The sequence below is a fragment of the Fukomys damarensis genome, unplaced genomic scaffold, assembly GCF_012274545.1.
Source record: "Fukomys damarensis isolate Sample0158 unplaced genomic scaffold, DMR_v1.0_HiC HiC_scaffold_24, whole genome shotgun sequence".
Classification (NCBI taxonomy): domain Eukaryota; kingdom Metazoa; phylum Chordata; class Mammalia; order Rodentia; family Bathyergidae; genus Fukomys; species Fukomys damarensis.
In genome coordinates this window covers 70,191,712-70,199,244 of record NW_022900936.1, presented here as the reverse complement: position 1 = coordinate 70,199,244, position 7,533 = coordinate 70,191,712, and the positions used below count along the sequence as shown (strand labels likewise).

At 42.7% G+C, this 7,533-nt stretch overlaps 1 pseudogene; it reads right to left on the bottom strand.

Moving 5' to 3' along the window:
- Window positions 1-7,241: 7,241 nt before the first annotated feature.
- On the bottom strand, window positions 7,242-7,326 carry LOC117283295 (annotated as a pseudogene).
- Window positions 7,327-7,533: the final 207 nt, after the last annotated feature.

Genomic DNA, 7,533 nt, shown 5'->3' with positions numbered 1-7,533 from the left:
AAAAAAAAAAAAAAAAAAAAAAGCAGACAAAAAAACACCAGGAGTAAGAAATCTCAGTGAGGAACAAGCACTACATTAGCAGTTGTACTACAGGCCATGTGTATTTTGCTCTGGCAGAAAAGTTGTCTTTGTTTTGCTCATAGCCTGAGATTTTGCAGGAGACTGAGACTGAAGGCAGTGCAACTAATTAAGCTAGTGGAGGAAATATTAAGGGACCTTAATATTCAGGATAGAGCATGGATACTTCTTGCTGCTTTTAGCCAGGTTTATACTGAGAACCAGGAGCAAAAAGCTCATTTAAAAAGTTTTCAGTTTTTCTAAAAAGAAAATTCAGCAAGTATGGAGCAGAGTAAAGCTTGGTTGCTGGAAGGAAGTCAAGTACTTTACAATAGAAATGATGGCTCAAGGGTATCACAGGAATCAGGAAGATTGCTTCACCTGATGAAGGATGAAAAAGTGAGACTGCATTGAGAAGACAGCTTCAAGGCACCCAGCTCAAAAAGGGCTGCCTAGGAAATTGGTTTACCAGTATTCAGTTCACAGTGCTCAGCCATCCAGGATATGCAGCCATGATTCAAGGGGACCTAACTACTGCCCAATCTGGCAGAAGACTTTGACATCATCCACATGATGCTGGGTTTATGGATATACAGAATGCAAGAGTTGTCATATCAGGGAGGTTTCCACCCAGATTCCAGATTTCAGTGTGCCTCCGAGAGGGCAGTGTGTGAAGCTGTGAGAGTGAAGGCAAAAGTGCAGTAGAGACCCCAGAAAGTTGGAGAAGCCAGCAATGTGGAACACTGGAGGGAAGTCAGAAGGAGTGGGCAGCATCAGCCCAAGTGAGCAGCTATGAGGGCTATACAAATCAAGAATGCTATAGGGGCATGACAGCCCAAGCCCTTCAGAGTTCATATCTCACAACAACTTTCCCCAGGTATTGGACACGAAACTACAGGACTTAATGCTTGTCTTGCTGGGTTTCAGTCTTCTTTTGGTCCCATTGCTTTCTATCCCCTATTTTATACTTCTGGAATGGGGAATCTACTCTATACCATTATATGTTGGCAATGTTTAACTTTGTTCTTGATTTACAGGCACTCACAGCTAAGAGTTTGCTTTAAGTCTCAGAGGAGACTTGGACTTTTCAGCAGTGGTGAAACTGTTAAAACTCTGGTGACTTTTAGAGATGGACTAAAGTACTTTACATAAAGACTTGCACATGAATATTTTGGGGGCTGGGAGTGGTATGTTATGATTTGTGTCCGGGTATCACCCTAATTCCTTCTGAGGTTTTAGGGAGGGCTTTTGGAAGGTGATTGGATTATAGGCCTTTACAGCTGCCTTGCTGTTAGGAGGTGAATATGGTCAGAAGAGGCAGGTCATGGTGACTATAACCTGGAAAGATATGTCTCTCCTCCCCACTCCTCCTCTGATTCTCTGTGCTTCTTGTCTCCATGCCATGAGTATCTGTCCTCTGGTAGGTCCCGATGCCATTCTGTTTCTTCTTGGGAGCTGACTGACCCTGGATTGAAATATGAGGCAAAATAAATGTCTCCTCTTACATTGTGGGTGCAAGGTGTTTGTCCCAGCAACAAGAAAGTGACTGAGACAGGTACCACAATTTCATTTCTTCTAGTGAGGACCTCAGTTAGTTCTTTCTAGGAATAGTCTGAAAGCATCTGCAAATTTTTGTGCAAATTTTATTTCTACAGTTGAATAACCCTGACCGCCGGCTGAGGAGGACCCAGTGGTGTATGTCAAAGTTGAAAATAATACCCTTATTTCCAGTTCTGCAGGTCCTCCTCACCTGTTGTAAACCAGACTTCAAGTGCCAAGAATTCCAGAATTCTCTGCTCAGAAGGTCTTAATTTCAATTCCAGAACAGTTTGGATGTGGGGTTCATTCTCCTCCCATGATGGACCCCAAATCAGTTTACCCCAAGGCCAAAGGAATAAATAAGAGCTGACAGTTTATTGATAACAGTTGGAGCTTGAGCAAGATCCACCCAGGTATGAGACAGAGATAGGAAGGGGAAGAGAAAATGGAGAGAAACCAGAAACCAGAGAGGAACCCAAGAATGTAGAATTCAAATCTGACCTTCCAGGTTGTTTTGGAAACATTTATCATGGTAGGAAGATAGAACATATTTTTTATTCAGTGGTGTGTTAGGTTGATTTATAACTTTTGCATATTTAGACATATACTATATGTGCCTGCACTTATCTTTTCTGGGTCCCTCAAGAGGTAAGGTTAGGCCTACTAGCTGCCAGTAGAGCAACCAGCTATCCTGAATTATCTGAGACTAAGGGCTTTTCCAAGGATGCAACATTTACAGTACTAATGAAGAAAGCTAGGACAAACCAGAAGGGGTTCAGTGCATCTCTCTAGAGTACCCACTGTTTATAAGATAGTGTGCTACAGTTTATTTGTGTATCTAGACATAAATTAGAATCCTTTTTAGGGCAAAAGAAAAGCTTCTATTTATTTTTTCACCATAATATACTAGAAATTCCATTTAATGGTAGTTCTACTGTCAGAGTTAGGAGATAATTGAAGGTCATTTAGGCACGAGCAGGCCTTCCATCTCCAGAGTGGAATGACAACTAGTAGCAGTGACCTCTGTGAAAATGCCGCAAAATTCAACAATGAGCATTCATCAGCCACTAGGAGAATAAATCTCATCAAAATTGTTGGTGGAAGTCAAGATAGATTTCTACACCTTGGACTGTCTTTTTCCTTCAAGAATAAAGAGACTGGGACAGTCCCATGTGGCATTATTCCTAAAAATCCCCATGATTTTGCTACAGTTGTCTAATGTGCCTATTTTTCAGCAAGCACATGGATAGCTAAGGGCTGGGAATATTCTGGGGTATTTGGTCAGTAAAAAAGATGAGATGGGAACATTTTTAACCTGAGCAAAACTGAAAAGTAGAATTTAATGTCTCCCCATGAAGTTGCTTCTACTTTTGCCACTAACTTATTTCCTGAGCTCCCCATTTGTTCATTCACTTTGTTCTTTCAGCAAATGAAGCAAGAGTAGCAATATTCCAAGAAAAAGGGGTTAGGGTTAGAACAAATGTCCTGTGGCAGGAATACATTTGATGGAAGACCTGAAAGCAAGCCAAAGAATGGGCTGGATGAGAAGAAAGGTAGAACAAGATGGGGTCTGAGAACCAGTCAGGGCCAAGATCACATCGAACCCTATTATTATTTAATTGTCCCTCAAAAGTCTCATGTGTTTAGAGGTATGACTTTCAGGAGATGATTGGTTCATGAATGTGCTAACCTCATCAATGGGTGCGCCCATTATTGAGTTCCTAGCTGAATGAGATACTTGTTAGAGGTGGTTCCCAGAAGGAGAAAACAGGCCACTGGGGGGCGTGTTTTCAAAGGATGTATCTTGTTTCTGACACTTTCTGCCTCCTCTGCCTCCTTTCTGTAATGAGATGAGCAGATTTTCTCTGCCATCCCTTCTGCCATGACGCTTCTGCCTTGACACCAGCCAACCCTAGACTGAAACATTTGAAACCAGGAGGAAAAATAAGCAGTTTGTCCTGGGCATAAGAGCTGGCTCATACCAACACTCTGAGCCACAGTAAAGATGTTAGGTCTTTATTAAGCACAATGAAAAAGCAGCATAGTAAGTTGAGTAAAGATCCCCCAAAGAAATCCATGCCTGAATCCCTGAAAAATGTAAACATTATATGATAGAACCTCACTTTGCAGTTGTGATTAAGAACCCTGAGATGTGGGTGCTAAATGCAATCACACTACATCCCTATAGAAGGAAAGGTTGACATGGACAGAAAAGAAGATCATGTGACCATGAAGGTGGAGATTGGAACCATGTGGCCACAAGCCAACAAATGCTGTCAACTTCTAGAAACAAGAAAGGACAAGAAGAGTCTGTCCTCTAGAACCTCCAGAAGAAATGTGTTGATTTCAACCCACTCACTGATTTGGGACTTTCAGCCTCTAGAACAGGGAGACAATAAGTTGCTGTTGTCTTAGGTCACCATGGTTGTAACTGTCTGCTACAGTAGCCAAAGGAAACCGATATAGGCAGTTACTAGTTAGATTAAGATATGCATGATCTGATTTCTGCATTTCAGTGACCACTTTCACTGACTACTTTGTGTAGTAGAGGCCAAACCGGATGGAGTAGACGCAGAGAGACCAGCCAGGAAGTTTTGCAGGCCTGCCAGAACAGATGTGATATGACTGGGGGGGGCAAGAAATGGAGGATATTCTTTGGGTATAGGTTATCATCAAGAAAAACAAGCTCCAAAAAGTCACCAATGACTTACTAGGAGGGTAAGTGCGCTTTCTCATGCAGAAAAAAAAATGTTTTGTTTTGTTTTGTTTTGTTTTAAATACAGAGCATGGTATGAACCTAGTGGTGAGATTTTAGGCTGTGTCCTATCCCACATGTGCTTGGGTTGTGGGACTAGGGAGTTTCCTAGAACACACCCTACTTTGCTCCTCAGCAGACCACCTGCTTTGCTTGTAAACTGTCACAAATCCTTTAAAAGAAGCAGAAAGATTGCAAATAGACTGATGATATTCTCTATGCCCTTTCAAAGGGAATTTCTGTGGCACTCTTGAGGAGGGATATGAAAATGTAGTTTAGATGATATAGTATTAACATTCTTAGGATTATCACAAAGGCTTCCTATGCTGGTTACCAAACTTCAACACATCTACTTTATCTGGAGAGTAGAAATTATACAAATCTGAGAACTACAGCTTCAGAAATTCTGATCCAAAAAATCAGGCACGGTCAAGAACAGTGCTTCTCAAACTTGAATCAACTGGGGAGCTGGATAACATGCTCCTCATTCTCATTCAGACAGGTGGATGGAGCCTGAGATTCTGCGTTTCTTTTTTCCTTTTTGGTGTGGGGATCGAACTCAGGACCTTGCGCTTTGGAGGCTGAGGTGGTGCCACTGAGCTAAATCCCCAGCCCTCTGCATTTCTGAAGAGCTCCTGATAAACTCCTGGTGATGTTTGTATTATTATTCCCTGGACCTTTGTGCTATTGGTCCCTGGACCACATGTGGAATAGCAAAGTTCCTAGGGATTTTTTTCCCAGAGCTTTAAGCCCCATCTGTCAAGGATGAGCCTGACTCTAGTTTGACTGTAATGCCACGTGTGTCAGAAGACGAAGGCAACCCTGGACAAGTTGCCAAGTCCTCTTGTATGATGGCCCAGCTGTGGTCTTTGTTCAGCGATCCTTTTCCTCTCAAAACCAGTGACACTTGCATTCCCTGTTTCTGAGCTTATCAGCGTTTCCCTACCCAACCTTTTCTGAGAGTGCCAGTCATGGGGAAGATGACTTCTGCAGCTCAACAGTGTCTGTCTTGCTTAGGATCCCATGAAGGCTGGCACACCATAGTCGGCCTACTGCTGCTAACCCATGATCCTGGCAATGCTCTGCCTACAGGTCAAACCTGCCCTGGCCCCCACAGCCCTCCAGAGAAAATCAAGTTCATCAGCTTATCCACAAAACTCCATATGTCCATCTCCAACTTTCATTCTTTTTTTTTTGGTACCAGTGATTGAACTCAGGACCTTGCACTTGTAAGGCAGGCAACAGCACCATGGAGCTAAATTCCTGGCCCATCTCCAATTTTTGATATATACAGCCTACTCATATGGAACCACTTTGAGGTCCTTGATTCATAGTGTCTTCTCTCCAGGCCCAAGGACTCACTGACTGATTCAGAAGCCATTCTTGTTTCCTAGAGAAAGATTTGTACGATGAGGACAAAGAACAAGATTGGAGAGGCAATATAGCCTAGTGGCTAAGAGGGTAGACACTGACATGAAGTCCCAGCCTGGTCATACCTGAGCTGCTGACCTTGGACTGTCTCTATGCCTCAGCTTTGTCACCTCTGAAATTGGGGTGGGGGGAAGAAGCCTTTCTCTCAGGGCTGTTGAAAAGGTTCACTAAGATCATGTATCTGAAAGCCTTAACTTTGTACCAGGAACATGCTGGACATTCGGATTAGCAACTGGTAACCATCCATCGCCAGCTTCCCTCCCCATCTTCCTGTCTTTTTTGGTTCTTGTTTTGCTTGTATTCTTGGGATCTTGGGGAACGTCAAAGAGGTACAAGTCTTACATTTTCTCTGAAATTCCATGAGAGCAGGAAGCATTGCTTGTATGCAAGAGACTGCTTTTTGAAAACTGACCAATAGGGGAGATTTTGGGCAGTCCACTTAAATGCATTATCAGAAACACTTTGAAAGGAAATGAATGGAAATGCTCATTATTCCAGGCATTTGGCCATACTTGGGCCAAACAGGAATCTCTAGGTCCAAACATTTCCCCTGTGAAGTGTTGTTTACCTTGGAAACCAACATCAACACAATTCGGCTTCAGTATCAACAACAAGGTAAAGTAGGAAATGCAGGACGATGGAAGCCTGTATTTCTGGCATCCAGAGCCACAGTTAACAACTTCATTTCTACACTGGAAAAGGTTATTTTTGCTGTAGGAACTCAGGGGACATTGTAGAGTTGATCTATTCAATTGAATAATCATAGACTGGCATTAGATTCCAGATATAGTTGCTAGTAGAATTACTGGGGACACTCCTTGACTCAGTGCAAATAAAATCCAAAGACGAGTATTTGCTAAAATCCAGCAACCCTTGCTCCCAGTCAGACAGGGCATCATTTGGCTCTGGGTCACACTAAAATGGAGAGATATGGGCCACAGTTGGAGTTATTCATCCAATCTACAGGTATGTTCTAAGTACCTAGTAGGTATCAACCACTCTTCTGGAGAGTGGTGATGGGGCTGTGAATGAAACACAAAAAATTCCTTTCCTGGGGCCCAATTTCCCATTAGAGAATATCTTTAAATCTTGTAAAATATCTACTTGTCTCCAATTGAATTCAGAAACAAACAGCATTCTAGGTCTGGGGAATGGTGGTAGAAAGGAACTTGAAATATTTTTACTGTGAGTTCACTATTTTCTTTCTTAGGGTCCCATGCTCCACTGGGAGTATTTCAGAAGCTACGATGTGCCTGCGTTCGAGCTATGCGGCTTTCTCCTTCCATTTCAGAGTTCATCCTCTTTGCCCCCCCCCCGCCCCACCCAGCTTCAAGCCCCAGGTCAAAACCTCTTGGGATTGTTCCTCAGCATCCTGTCTAAAAGGCATGGATTTCCTGTTTTTTAAAAAGAAGGGACTTAGTGCCTCTCAGGCAGTCCATTGTATCTGAGGGCCCTCTCTGTAGGATTTCTAGTCCTGCCTCGATCCTTGATTTTACTAATAACAGATACTACACTTGATCTTAGCCAAAAGGCTGAGAAGTGATGTTGTTCCTTGATTTAAAACTCTGAGTCTGAGATCTGATGCAAGTGGGCCTGGCACCTTGTTATGTAGTGTTCTTCCTTTTTCTTAAAGATACAGAGAGAAGGTTCCACCTCTCTCACCCACAAAAGCCCATCTTTTGAGGCTATGATGGGCTTAATAGCTATTCCTTTTCCCTGAAAGGGAAAGACTTCAACAATATTTCTTTTCC